This window comes from Protopterus annectens, chromosome 5.part1 (genome assembly GCF_019279795.1).
Source record: "Protopterus annectens isolate FY-2018-M chromosome 5.part1, PAN1.0, whole genome shotgun sequence".
Classification (NCBI taxonomy): Eukaryota; Metazoa; Chordata; order Ceratodontiformes; family Protopteridae; genus Protopterus; species Protopterus annectens.
Window position 1 is genome coordinate 646,393,217 of NC_056736.1, and position 14,915 is coordinate 646,408,131.

General features: G+C 39.6%; 1 protein-coding gene across 2 annotated transcripts in view; it reads left to right on the top strand.

Moving 5' to 3' along the window:
* Window positions 1-14,915, top strand: part of FLT1 (fms related receptor tyrosine kinase 1) — a 1,018,969-nt gene that overhangs the window by 265,868 nt on the left and 738,186 nt on the right. The gene's annotated exons all lie outside the window — the stretch shown is intronic.

Here is a 14,915-nt window from a genome sequence, read left to right on the forward strand (position 1 = left end):
TGCAGGGGGTGTAAGTCTGTGTATATGTATGTGTTCATGTGTGTATGTGTCTGCATGCATGCACCCATGAGTGTGCACTCTTTGATGAAAAGCATCCCAACAGATTCTCTGCTGTTGGGACCTATGTAGTCAGTGAGTACTGGAAAAGGCTACTGTTCCCCCACAACCAAGAACCATACCTTATTTTGTCAGAAATTTTATTTTAATAAATCCTGAGGATTGTTACTTCTCTCTTGTTGTATAGTTACCTATAAACTAATCAATCTCTTAGCAGAAGATTTTCAGTTCTTTGGGCTTTGTTGCAGATGGCATCTGCACCCATTTGTAGAAATCATGTTTTGTGCCCAATACTATTTGATGCTAAATTAGCTAGTGTCTTGATTTTAGCTAAGTAGTGTGGTAGCAGGGTGCACAGACATGTCACTAATAACATGATATCATCTCGTGTCAACATAAAGAAGAGTAGCGCAAGAAGCCGAGGGCTTGCTATACATGCTCATAGGACTAGTTGTGGGACAGAGTGCTTCTTTAAGTGCACAGTTAGGTACAAAGCATGCCATGGCACTTGATTTTTAGGGTTTCCTTATTCCTTTTTGAGGGTGCTCTTGACAACCACTGCTTCTTCATCTGGTACATAATTTGTTAACTGTAGGATGAACTTTCTCTGTAATGTTTTTATATTCCACTCCCAAATCCCTGCTGACAAAAAGATCCCCTCTCAGTCTATCAGCCCATTTGTTCCCATCATTGTGCAAATGCCAACTAAGAGAAGTCATTATCTAGGCAGCCATCAAGGGTGGTTCAAAGTTTTTCTGCTTTTTTCACCAATCTTTAACTGTAAACTCCTGGCGAGATGCTGGAGAGAGAATTGCAATGATATATGCATGAAGGGTGTCCCCTCACTTTTGCAAGGGGTATTTCCTTCAAGCCACCCTGCCCCTCCCCCTGCAACACAAACAGTGGTCTTTCTGGCATCCACCAAGGGGATTACACTGCCCTATGTTCCTATGAGTGCATGTCAACCCCTCCCACAGCTCCTGAAAGAGTTTAGCAGTCCACGCCCCTTTGGTCCTCATCCACCTCTCTGCTTGGGTCCTCCACTATAGGTGTTGCCCAGGTTACAGTCAGGGCTCCACCCCTGTGTACCATGTAACCAGGTGTGAAATTTGACTTTTAATTAGAAGTTGAACCATTTAACATAATTAGTAGTTCTGAAAAGGTAAGCTGTCCAGTGGTATGTAAGTTCATATGACAAAGCTATAATATACTTAGATGGCAGGAATAAATGCAGTTTGTTGTGAGGAGGGAGTGTCACTGTACCTTACAAACTGGTTTACTATAACAAAAATCCTAACAACACAGCTTTTGCTGCTCTACTTGCCCTCTATCAGAGAACAGGGGGAGCACACTTGCCCAGAACATGTACACTAGCAAATGGCTGGCACTGCACATACAGAAGCATGGTGCAGCATGGTAACACCACTGCATTCACATGGGAAATGGTCAGCACTGCATTCACAGGGGCATCGCGCATCATGGTAACATCATTCCATTCATACATGGGAAATGGTTAGCACTGCATAGACAGGAACATAGTGAAGGATGTTAACATCAATGCATTCATACATGGGAAATGATCAGCATTGCATGTATAGGAACATAGTGAAGCATGTTAACATCACTGCATTTATACATGAGAAATGGTAGCACTGCATGCACAGGAAAATAATGAAGCATGCTAACATCACTGCATTCATGCATCAGGAAATGGTCAGCACTGCATGCACAGGGGCATCGTGCAGCATGGTAACATCACTGCATTCATACATGGGAAATAGTCAGCAGTGCATACACAGGGGCATTGTGCAACATGGTAACATCACTGCATTCATGCACTGGGAAATGGTCATCACTGCATGCACAGGGGCATCGTGCAGCATGGTAACATCACTGCATTCATGCATGGGGAAATGGTTAGCAATACAAGCACAGGGGCATGGTGCATCCTGATGCAGCATGGTAACATCACTGCATTCATACATGAGAAATGGCAGCACTGCATGCACAGGAACATAATGAAGCATGTTAACATCACTGCATTCATGCATGGGGAAATGGTCAGCACTGCATGCACAGGGGCATCGTGCAGCATGGTAACCACTGCATTCATACATGGGAAATGGTCAGCACTGCATGCATAGGGGCATCATGCAGCATGGTAACATCACTGCATTCATACATGGGGAAATGGTCAGTAATGCAAGCACAGAGACATGGTGCATCCTGATGCAGCATGGTAACATCACTGCATTCATGCATGGGGAAATGGCCAGCACTGCATGCACAAGAACATGATGCAACATGTTAACTTCACTGCATTCATGCATGAGAAGTTAGAAAACTATAGGATCCCCCATACAGTGACTGCTGACTTTTGTCCTGTACCTGTTAATAGAGATCCCAACGCTAGAAGAAATCTTCCTGCAGAAAGAGGTCCCTCCCTGTTAAAGTGTAACACTTATGAAATACCATGGCATACATAATGCAAACAAGTGGGCTATTTTTGGGCAGGTGGGGACTGTGAAGAGAGAGGTTCTATGCCAAAGACAAAAACATGAAGATTAGCTGTGACCTCATTTTGTATTAGGACAGTTTCACATTTCTTCTTCCAGGGAGCCAAATAGCTATACAGCACAATATCTTTTTTTGTTGCTTCAGGTGCCTTATTTACTGAGTTAATGATGAAAGCTGTTGCTCATTGTTATTTCTATATTTAGTTTTAATTATTTATTTAGCATTTGTTTACCAGGAAATTCTGACTTGGAGCAAGCTGATTTTCAGCAGAGGCCCAGGGCGAAACACTCCAGATGCATGTCTTTGTAACATGGGAGGAAACCGGAGCACCTGAAGGAAACCCACATGGATGCAGGGAGGACATGCAGACTCCGCACAGAAAGCACCCCAGCAGAGAATCAAACTGGAGAGCCTCTTGCTGTGAGGTGACAACATTAAATGCTGCACCACTGCGCCATTCATATGTCTTATGATAGTCACCTCCCTGTAATTTTCCCAGTGTTCTGGTTTGGAGGTCTTATTTTCGCAGTTGTTTGGACGTTACCTTCCCTAGCGTTTATCGACAGCTCCATTCCTTGTATCACTTTGACCATCACCTTTCCATTTTTGGGTCATTATTTCCATGGATCATTGCCTACTATGTTACATAAATATATCTTATTATGTACCCTTTTTATTCAATATCCATATCTCTTTCATGGCCAGTTGCATGACTAAAACTATGTTTTTATTTCCCCTGGATTGCACTTAATTCATTGGCATTTCAGGACTCCTACTATCAGATCTCAAAAATAAAGCAGGGACCCATCAATTTGTATGACTTATGATGTTGGTGGTCCAACTAAAGAGACAAGTTGATAAATGGGTTTGATGCAAAGGAATGATTCTCCCTACACACAAGATGTGATGACCCTGAAGTTGATTCTGTCTGTACCAGAGGATGGGAGGTGTGCATCCTCCTTTATGAAGGCATATGACCTTTGCACCCCCAAAAATCTGATGTACTAGTAAAATTCACTTCTGCCCACTTTGTTTTTGAAGCTGTAATACTCAGCCATTTTGTGGCTAGTCCCTACAATATCATCTCATAACTTGTAGCCATACTTCAAAGTTCCCCTTTTATTACTACTTTCATACTTTTTGAGATATGCAGATCAACGGGTATTGCTTAAGTTGCTTAAATTGCAGTACAACAAGAGTTACATGAAAGAAATTCCACTTTTAATCAGTATCTCAGTTAGAAAAATCAAACAGACTTGCTTAGTTTGAGTCTTTGCTACCTGTCCTATAATTTCCTGATGTACAAATATTCTATTATTTGGGCTTTAATGACTTTATCTTCTTGTTTTTGTTTTGCTTTCTTTATCTGTGCTTGAAGTTTACACATTTGTAATCTGGATTCCAGCACTAACATTCTTCATATTAGAAACTTAAATGTGATTGCAAGCAATGGCTATTTGTTGCATCTTGTCTGCTCATATCATCACCCAGTGCATAATTTGCAGTTGCAGTTGTAAACTATTTAGTATACAATCCACCATCCTTGTGTGTGTGTGTGTGTGTGTGTGTGTGTGTGTGTGTGTGTGTGTGTGTGTGTGTGTGTGTTTGTGTGGGTGTTTGCTATGCAGGTTAACTCATGGTTTGGTCATGCTTATGAAGTTCTTGTGACCAAACTTCAGGGCACGTTTTAGTTTCTAAAACAGCAGTGTTTTGTTAATTAGGTGATCATGTATAACCAATACATCCTGCTCAGACTAAAAACTCTGCTGTGAGGAATTTGCAGTCTGTATCCAGATCAAGCTAGTTTTGAACCCTCAGCCATTTCCTTTTTCTGCAATGTACATCTAGAAGTCAACTATCTCAGCTATAAACACAGTGCCTTTCAACTTCTGCTTTTGTCTAGGAACTTGGATTAGTTATGACTTTTGAATCATTTAAGGTGCTGAATGTTTCGTCCAAGTTACAACAGTAACCCACAGACAGATTTTCTGCTACTATTATAACAACTCAAATTTTTGTAGATTGTAGGGTTGCCACCTTTTCAAATAGCCAAAGTGGGACATTTTCGGGACAAACATCAGATTTTATAGGCCGACACATACCCACAGTCAGTACAAAGGATAGAACTTAACTTTTTTGCCTAAATAGTAGCTTATTCTTGTAGCATTTTAGTTGCTTATTCTGTTTCTTATAACATTTAGGTATTTTAGATACAGAATAACTGTTTTATGCAACTATTACATAAAATATAGGACATAATTATGTCCTACAATCTCAGGACATTTGCCATTTTTAATATTTTTTGTCAGGACACAACTGCCCAAAGAGGGACTGTCCCTCGCAAAGTGGGACAGGTGGTAACCCTAGTAGATTATATTATTAATGTTCATTGAGTTTTATTTCTTCATCTTGTTGAGCTAATGTGAAGAATAGAAAATTGGTTCATATTTTATTTTTACCACTCAGTTCAAAAGTAAACATCCATTTGGCAATGGATGATATTGAAAGGTATAGCCTTTCAATGTTATCACGTCTAGACAGTATCTGAGGATTTTACTTTGATGTGTTATGTAATAGCACTGCAATAATTCTAATCCATAACCATTTCACTAGAATTTATGTGTTCTAAATGGAGTCAAAAATCCTGCACAATTTTCTAATCTGTCCATACCTCTCAACCTCTTGGAGCAAGAAATCTAGACAAAGCCAAAAATAATGGGTGACAAAAGCCCAAAACTAGGGACAGATTTTAAATATTGCTTTTATAAACTTCCAGAGTTGCTAGAATATTGGTTTGACATTAGAATGCATTTTTGGAAGGACAGGAGTGTGAAACTCAAATATGTGTCATTATCATACCTCTGAACCAATTACAGCAATAAATCTGGACAAAGCCATAAGTAAAATTGAGACAAAGGCCCAAAAAAGGGACACTTTTTAAATATTGCTCTTACACACTTAGGAAGTTGATAGAATAACAGGTTTTGCATTAGCATGAATTTTCTGAAGGGTATGAAGTCTGAAACTCAGATGCCTCCCATTATTCTATAACTTCAGTTTTTAATGATTTGCCACTAATTTGCTAGAAAACCACAATTTTGTAAAAAAACAGACCAAAAACATGAGTCAAAAATCTGGACATTCTGCGACAATCTGTACATTTGGGAGGCATTGTTAGTGACTTCAGTCCTAAACAATTTGCCAGAAAAATCACACATTTTATGAGGAACAGACCAAAAATACAAGGCAAAAATGTGGGCACTTGACAGGCATGAATCTGTCTATTGTCCATAAATCATATTTACCCTTGCTGTGTATGTAGATTACAACTTTCTCATGCATGACACTAAAATCATTTACACATATAGAAGGACCTGTCTTTCAACTTGCAAAAGCAATATTTAGTGTATGGCAGGCTTAGAACATCATAAAAATACTGTTTAAAAATAAGTTTGAAATCGCATCTCACCGGTAGCGTAAAATACAGGTTTTTATTGGTTGGGGTCAGGGAGCAAAGTTCCTCACAGTCCTTCTCATTCAGGGGACTCTCCTCCTTCATCCCTGAATACAATTAACTATGAGATTGGTAAGTAGTGATGCTTGAGAATTAAAACAAATTTTCTAATGTTTCAGAGCTAATAAGCTGCAACAGACCTTTCAGGGCAAAGCATGGCTTTAAATGAAAACACAAGAGTGGAGTTCCTGGTGCTCTAGTGGTTAAGATTTTGTGCTCTCCTGGGTTTGATTCACAAACAGGGATGCTTTGGAGCAGGTTTGGCATAATGCTTGAGGTCTTCACCTTGTAGACACAAAGTACAGGGTTTGACTCTGATCATGGTTTATTGGCTGGGTTTAAAATGGTCTTTCAGGGCAGTAGTTAGCTTCGTATTCACCTATGAACCTATAAATGACTTTACATTTGTATTTGTAACAGCTACCATCATGATGTACACTATGTATAACCTGGTACAGGATGAAAAGAGAGGGAAAATGTGGTGTTTACTATACAATACCTGCAAGGAGCACTAGACATACCACCATGCCTTGCACTACAGTATGTTTAGCTGTGCAAATAGCATCAACAAAATCGCTTTGTATTGCCTGCAAAAAACATTAGAATGTAAAGTATATTTAAGGACATAAAGTGGCTTAGTCTATTGATATGCTGAAAAAGTGCTTAATTTTTCCTTTGTTTACCTGGCTGTTAGACCTCACTGCATAACATTGAATGGCAGTGGAGTTTTCAATGTCGAGTTGCCAGGCTAAATCCCTTCAGCTAATGCAGAAGGCACACTCTTTGATTCTTTTAATGAAAAGAATGGCACAAAAGCAATGTGTAAAACCATAGCATGTCTTTGGGATGTGTATGCAAGGCTCTTTTCAGTTTAATACCGGAGGAAACCCGCGACCACAGAGGACATGCAAGGCTCTTTTCAGTTTAATACCATAAAAAAACCATAAAGAGCTGTATGCAAGGCTCTTTTCAGTTTAATACCATAAAAAACCACTGCACCACCGTATGCAAAAGTGGCTCTTTTCAGTCTACTGATATGCTGAAAAAGTGCTTAATTTTTCCTTTGTTTACCTGGCTGTTAGACCTCACTGCATAATGGTGGATTACTGGGATTGTTCTCAATGTGGGGAACAGGCTAAATCCCTTCAGCTAATGCAGCTTGAATGCTTAGTAATGCTCTTTTCAGTTTAATACCATAAAAAACCATAAAGAGCTGTATGCAAGGCTCTTTTCAGTTTAATACCATAAAAAACCATAAAGAGCTGTATGCAAGGCTCTTTTCAGTTTAATACCTGCACTGCAGTGAAATGAATGAAATTAACTGATTGCATTTTAATGTGATGCTCACCGAGGCAGAGACGATGGCAGCAATTTACATCATTTTCCTTTCTAAGCAGCGGTGATTTCTTAAAAACGCATCTGTTCCTCGTTCATATGTGAATGATTGGAATTTTATATCATGGCTGAAAAGAGGTTTTAGTCACTAAAGTGCATGAAGTTGTGTTATTTGTGACATATCTTACTTTTTGACATTCTTCACTTGTATTTTATGCAAGCGTTTTAATTGTTGCCCAGTCTAATGCTTCCATCTTCTTAGGAAGCCATTTTCAGTAGAAATGACTTTGTTCTCTTTGACAAAATGCTTAAACTTCTCTTAAGTTTAACCCCTGCTAGCATTACCTCCGTTTGCCCTTTCACATTTTCAGTGATATTTTTTTTTTTCAGTTGTTGAGCTGCTGCTTTCATACAATTTATTAACTATCTTAAACAACAAGGCATGTTACCTTGTGTGTTATATCTCTCCTCTCCTCATTGTATACAAATTAATTTCCCATAGTAGCTCTTTATATGGCTTATGGTCCTTTGAAAACCCTCTGTCCTGCTTGCCCTATCCGTGTCTGTAAAAATGGGTTTTCTTGAGCTACATACAGTTTCCCTTATAACATTTTACAAAGAGATAAAAGCTTCAAGTATTCTTCTGCAGTTAACTCCTCCTCTGCTTTCATTCTCATCCATACGTCCTGTCTATTGTCTGCTTCCTTGCACTGATTTAACTCATATAAGCCATCTACAGTATCCTTAACGTACATTTCCATGTTTGTCTTTCTGTTTTTTTATTTCACATTTTCTCTACTGATATGCATAATTCTGGACTGCTTTGTGTTAAGTCTTTTTTCGTTTAATTGACCATTCATCCAAAGTTACAAATTGTCACCTCAGCCTGCCTTTGCCCTCCTTCATACTATCACAGTTGCAGACTGTTAATTTACATTATTTCATAAGAGACATGCTTTTTTACAATCTCTCTGCAGAATGATGTAAGATGAATATTAAAATGAACTGGTCACAGAACCACGATGAACTCCAGTAATAACTAATTTTTTCAATATATGCCCTTTTTTATTGTTTCCTTTTGTTTGCCTTTTTATTAGGTTGCCAGATTGTGACCTAATCCAAAACACACTCATTTTTTCATCAGGTTGCTGAATAGCAGTCTGTCTAAAGCTTGCTAAAATGTAGATAAACTACATTCACAACTTATTACTAAATCTATCGGATACATTACTGAGCTAATCACCTCTATTAAATTTGTTTGGCATAATATTTTTCAGAAGATCCGTGTCCATTTATCCTACAGATATTTAACAGTTATGTTTCTCAGAAGCAGTTTCATAGTTTTACATTTTATTGAGGTATTGCAAATCATAGTCTCATCTGTCTTTCATCCTTTTCTTCTTTGTAAAGTTAACTTGAATCTGGTCTTCATAATTCTAGTAGCATACTATTGGGGCAGATGATTTTCTATTGTCACTGACAGGTGACAGGTTTCACTAGCGAGGGGGGACCTGAAGAACCATACAGGAGGAAATGGAAACCTGGTTACTCCATTTTTGTTCTTGGGTGGGGGGGGATAGAGACTTTGAGGTATCCATGCTCAGTTAACTGAACCCCCAACTTACTACTGTGGGCTGCAGCTAAAAACATAAACTGTTGACAGACCACCATGCAGTGGGTGAACAAAGATGTTTATACATCCACCTCTGTCATCTTCAAAGCACTGCAGAGAGGAGGACCTCTGGGGACTGACATCTGCAAAGTCTTTGCCTGCAGAATGACAGATCACTGACCCTGCAGTCCATTTTTAATCACCCAGGAAGCTGGTCTACATGGTTAAAAAACAGATGCCAAATAACTAGCATTTGGTAGCTGCTTGTGAGAATGACAGAGGGTAGCGAGGCCCAGCAATTATTAAGACAAAAATAAAAGCATTTACTGTGATGGTTCTTCAGTGGTTTTCCGTTGCCTTCAGCTCTTTCAGATTTTTGAAACAAACCCATCTGGTACTTATTCATTTTCTCTTTTCACTTTTCTAAGAATTTTCAGGACACTTTCTACTTAAAAAAACCTTAGCCTGAAGTCAACTAATATAATTCTACTATATGATGTGGTTACTTCTCTTGTTCTATGTAGTATGAACAGAAATATTTTTACAGGTACATTTGCTTTTCCCCTTTGTCCTCATTTAAACTCTCCTGTGTCCCACCCACATCCTTCCTTTCTGCCTTAAAATATCTCTGAGTATGTGTAATGCTTCCTTCCAGCCTACTATTCTCTATTCATTCTGGGTCTTCATTTTCTTATATACTTTGTTGATGAAGTTCTTTGCTATTTTTCTTCATTTTTTATATTTTAAATATACTGTACTTGTTCTTTGGTATGTAACAGTTTGGTACTTTGGAGAATCAGACTATTTGCCTCACAGTACTTTGATTCACATAGTGATATGCTGTACCTAGGATGGCTGTTGTAAATGCAGCATTGCATTGGTGTTATTTTCCTGTGATATGTTGTACCTAGGATGGCCGTTGTAAATGCAGCATTGCATTGGTGTTATTTTCCTGTGATATGCTGTACCTAGGATGGCTGTTGTAAATGCAGCATTGCACTGGTGTTATTTTCTTGTGATATGCTGTACGTAGGATGGCCGTTGTAAATGCAGCATTGCATTGGTGTTATTTTCCTGTGATATATTGTACCTAGGATGGCCGTTGTAAATGCAGCATTGCATTGGTGTTATTTTCCTGTGATATGTTGTACCTAGGATGGCCGTTGTAAATGCAGCATTGCATTGGTGTTATTTTCCTGTGATATGTTGTATCTAGGATGGCCGTTGTAAATGCAGCATTGCATTGGTGTTATTTTCCTGTGATATGTTGTACTTAGGATGGCTGTTGTAAATGCAGCATCACATTGGTATTATTTTCCTGTGATATGTTGTACCTAGCATGGCTGTTTTAAATGCAGCATTGCATTGGTGTTATTTTCCTGTGATATGTTGTACCTAGGATGGCCGTTGTAAATGCAGCATTGCATTGGTGTTATTTTCCTGTGATATGTTGTACCTAGGATGGCCGTTGTAAATGCATCATTGCATTGTTGTTATTTTCCTGTGATATGTTGTACGTGGATGGCCATTGTAAATGCAGCAATGCATTGGTGTTATTTTCCTGTGATATGTTGTACGTGGATGGCCATTGTAAATGCAGCATTGCATTGGTGTTATTTTCCTGTGATATGTTGTACCTAGGATGGCCATTGCAAATGCAGCATTGCATTGGTGTTATTTTCCTGTGATATGTTGTACCTAGGATGGCCGTTGTAATTGCAGCATTGCATTGGTGTTCTTTTCCTGTGATATGTTGTACCCAGGATGGTCGTTGTAAATGCAGCATTGCATTGGTGTTATTTTCCTGTGATATGTTGTACGTGGATGGCCATTGTAAATGCAGCATTGCATTAGTGTTATTTTCCTGTGATATGTTGTATGTGGATGGCCACTGTAAATGCAGCATTGCATCGGTGTTATTTTCCTGTGATATGTTGTACCTAGGATGGCCGTTGTAATTGCAGCATCGCATTGGTGTTATTTTCCTGTGATATGTTGTACCTAGGATGGCCGTTATAAATGCAGCATTTCATTGGTGTTATTTTCCTGTGATATATTGTACCTAGGATGGCCGTTGTAAATGCAGCATCGCATTGGTGTTATTTTCATGTGATATATTGTACCTAGGATGGCCGCTGTAAATGCAGCATTTCATTGGTGTTATTTTCCTGTGATATGTTATACCAAGGATGGCCATTGCAAATGCAGCATCTCATTGGTGTTATATTCCTGTGATATATTGTACCTAGGATGGCCGTTGTAAATGCAGCATTGCACTGGTGTTATTTTCCTGTGATATGTTGTACCAAGGATGGCCATTGCAAATGCAGCATCTCATTGGTGTTATATTCCTGTGATATATTGTACCTAGAATGGCCGTTGTAAATGCAGCATCGCATTGGTGTTATTTTCCTGTGATATATTGTACCTAGGATGGCCATTGTAAATGCAGCATCGCATTGGTGTTATTTTCCTGTGATATATTGTACCTAGGATGGCCGTTGTAAATGCAGCATCGCATTGGTGTTATTTTCCTGTGATATATTGTACCTAGGATGGCCGTTGTAAATGCAGCATTGCATTGGTGTTATTTTCCTGTGATATGTTGTACCTAGGATGGCCGTTGTAAATGCAGCATTGCACTGGTGTTATTTTCCTGTGATATGTTGTACCTAGGATGGCCGTTATAAATGCAGCATTGCACTGGTGTTATTTTCCTGTGATATGCTGTACCTAGGATGGCCGTTGTAAATGCAGCATCACATTGGTGTTGTTTTCCTCCTTACAGAGTATTTGTCTTAAGAGCGTGAACAGCATGCACACTAGGAAAATACATATGTTCATTTCAAGTTTTACTTTTGTCTTCTATTCCTAGATTGTGTCTAAAAGTATCCATTGTATCAGCCATCATCCTCATTAAATAGGCAACAAATAATTAAAGAATTAATATAGATAGATAGATAGATAGATAGATAGATAGATAGATAGATAGATTGATTGATAGATAGATAGATAGATACTGGAGAGTGGACAGGTCCTTGCTGCCAAATAAAACAATTGCTAGAGATCACTGAAAGTGGCATTCAGCTATTTACGTTTGATGAAGTGGCACTCACAGAAATCCCTCTCATGATGATTAGGAAAGGAGTGCTACCTGTATGTCAGCCATGGGAGTAAAGGGATGCTACGTGTATGACAGTCGAGGGAGTAAAGGGATGCTACGTGTATGACAGTCTGGGGAGTAAAGGGATGCTACGTGTATGACAGTCTGGGGAGTAAAGGGATGCTACGTGTATGACAGTCGAGGGAGTATTGGGTTGTTACCTGTATTGCAGTCTAGCCCTGACATGCAGTATTGAGCTAAATAAAAGCAAGGCTGATGTGTTGCACAGCAGCCATCCTGCTCATCTGTGCTGTATTTGCACTATTTTATACAAGTAAGTAACATGAAAATATGGGATTCACTTCATGAAATCAATCACCAATGTGATGCAGAACCTACTAGGTAAAGCAGGACAACATGAAAGCCCTAATGGAAGTTTACGCACACATTATCTTCAAAACATAAAAACACAGGTAAAAAAATATAAAACTAATAATGTATTACATTTTTGCATTAAGGGGTATCCTGCACCCCCATGTACGAAGGCATTATTTATTCGAAACTCCATTGTCAAACACCCATAAAGAAGTGAACAAATCCTCAAATCATCATCATCATCATCTACCCCCTTTTTCCCATGTTTCTACATGGGGTTGGGGTGTCGTGTCACTTGTTGCCATCTCTCCCTATTCAATGTCGCAGTCCTACCTTCTTTGACACTCATGCCTGACTGCTGCATGTCTTTTCTCACAAAATCCATCCACCTCTTTGCTGGATGCCCTCATTTTCTCTTGCCTTCTTCCTGTAAGTTCCAAATCTTCTTCACCAGATTGTCTTCTGCTTTCCTACACAGGTGCCTAAATCACTGTAATCTGTTCTCTTTGATCTTTTCTGTAATTGGAGGTGCATTGATTTCTGCTCTCATGTCTTCATTTCTTTGTCTGTCCCACAGTGTGCATCCTACCACCCTTCTCAGGTGCTTCATTTTCATCACCTCCAGCTTCCTTAACTGCTCTGCCTTTACTGGTTGCACCACTGTGTTGTATACCTTACCTGTCCATTTCTTTGGCATTCTTCTATCATGCACAACCCCTGACACTCTGTACCAGTTGACTGCAGCCTTCCTGATTCTAGTTTTGACCTCCTCATTTAGGCTTCCCTTCTCCTCAACCACACATCCCAGATACCTGAAGCTGTTAACCTGTTCCACTGCTTTCCCTTCTATCTCAGTTTTCAGCTTTTTCTGATTTCCCCATTTGCTGCAATTACAGCTGTCTTATCTGTACTCAGTTTTATCCCATGTACCTTTGGTTTTACATTCCATACACCTACCCTTTGCTGGAGTTCTTGCTCAGAGTCTTCCTCTACTAATTCTGCCAGCATTTCTGGGACTTTGAACCACCACAGGACTGTCCAATCAGCTTTCTTGGGACCTTGTCATATGCTTTGTCCAAGTCTATTAATGCCCAATTGGACTCTTTCCTCATTTTAAGCTTCTTCTCCAGTATCTGTCTCACTGCAAACATTGGGTCAGTTGTGCTGCATCATGATCTGAATCTGAACTGCTCATTCCCCATCTTACTTTCTACTACTCTGTGTATTCATTTATCAATCACCCTTTCCAGATCTTTCATGCAGTATGATAGGAGTTGATACCTCCATATTTCTCACAGCTGTGAATATCCCCTTTGTTCTTGAAAACTGGAACTAGTACACTTTTTCTGCAGTCAGTCGGGATACACCTTTCCCTCCACACTCCTTGAGTATGCTCAGAAGCCATTTTTCCCCATCTCACCCAACATCTTGACCAGATCTGCTGTGACCTCATCAGAGCCTGCTGTGACCTCATCAGAGCCTGCTGCTTTCCATGATTTCTTTTTTCTTAGTGCTGTTCTTACTTCTTCTAGGATGGACTCTTCCTCTTCTCTCACAGTGGGCTGTATCTGGAGTAGTACTGTTTCTGTAGGGTTTTTCTTCATTCAGAAGCTGCTGGAAGTACTTTTTCCATCTGTCTTTGATGTCCTGTGGACTGGTGAGCAGGTCATTGCTGGCATCCCTTATGAAGGGTGTCTGACTATCTTCTTTATTTCTTTATCTTTTTGTCTTTGCCTTGCAAGTTGATAAGAGTTTATTTGTGCCATCCATTGAGTCACTTTCCAGAAGTTGGTAGGATGTCTCTGGTAAACAAACAAAATAGAGTCAGCATACGGTGAAATCCTGGAACTTTCATGGATGTCTCTGGTGCCTTGCACTTTGCTATTGCAACACCTCTCTTTTCCTCTTTGTTAGTCAACCAGTATTCCTTCCTAGCCTGGTCTGTCTTTTCTATCTCTCACTTTTTTCTGCATTCCATCTTTCTTTTGATGACTTCCTGGACTTATGTATTCCACCACCAGCTTTCCATATGTACCTTAATTCCATACCTGTCTCAGCCACATATCTGTTCTGTAGTCCTCACACATGCTGTTTTGAGGCATTGCAATTCTTCTTCAACTCCACCTATTTCCTGTTCTTCTTGGGTACTACAGCCCTGAGTAATTCTTTGAAGTATTCTGCTTTCTCTCCAGTCATTTTACAGGTCTTCAGCCTGGTCACTGTTAACCTTAGAGCCTTCTCTGACCACTGCTTGTAGCTGATCATGGCAACCAGTGGTTTATGCTGTGGGACAACTGTTTCACTGGGGATGACTTTGCAATCACTGTTTCTACCCCAGTGCCCTTTCCTTACTACTATCAAGCTATTTGCCAAACAGAAGTCTAGAATCAGCTTTCTTTCTT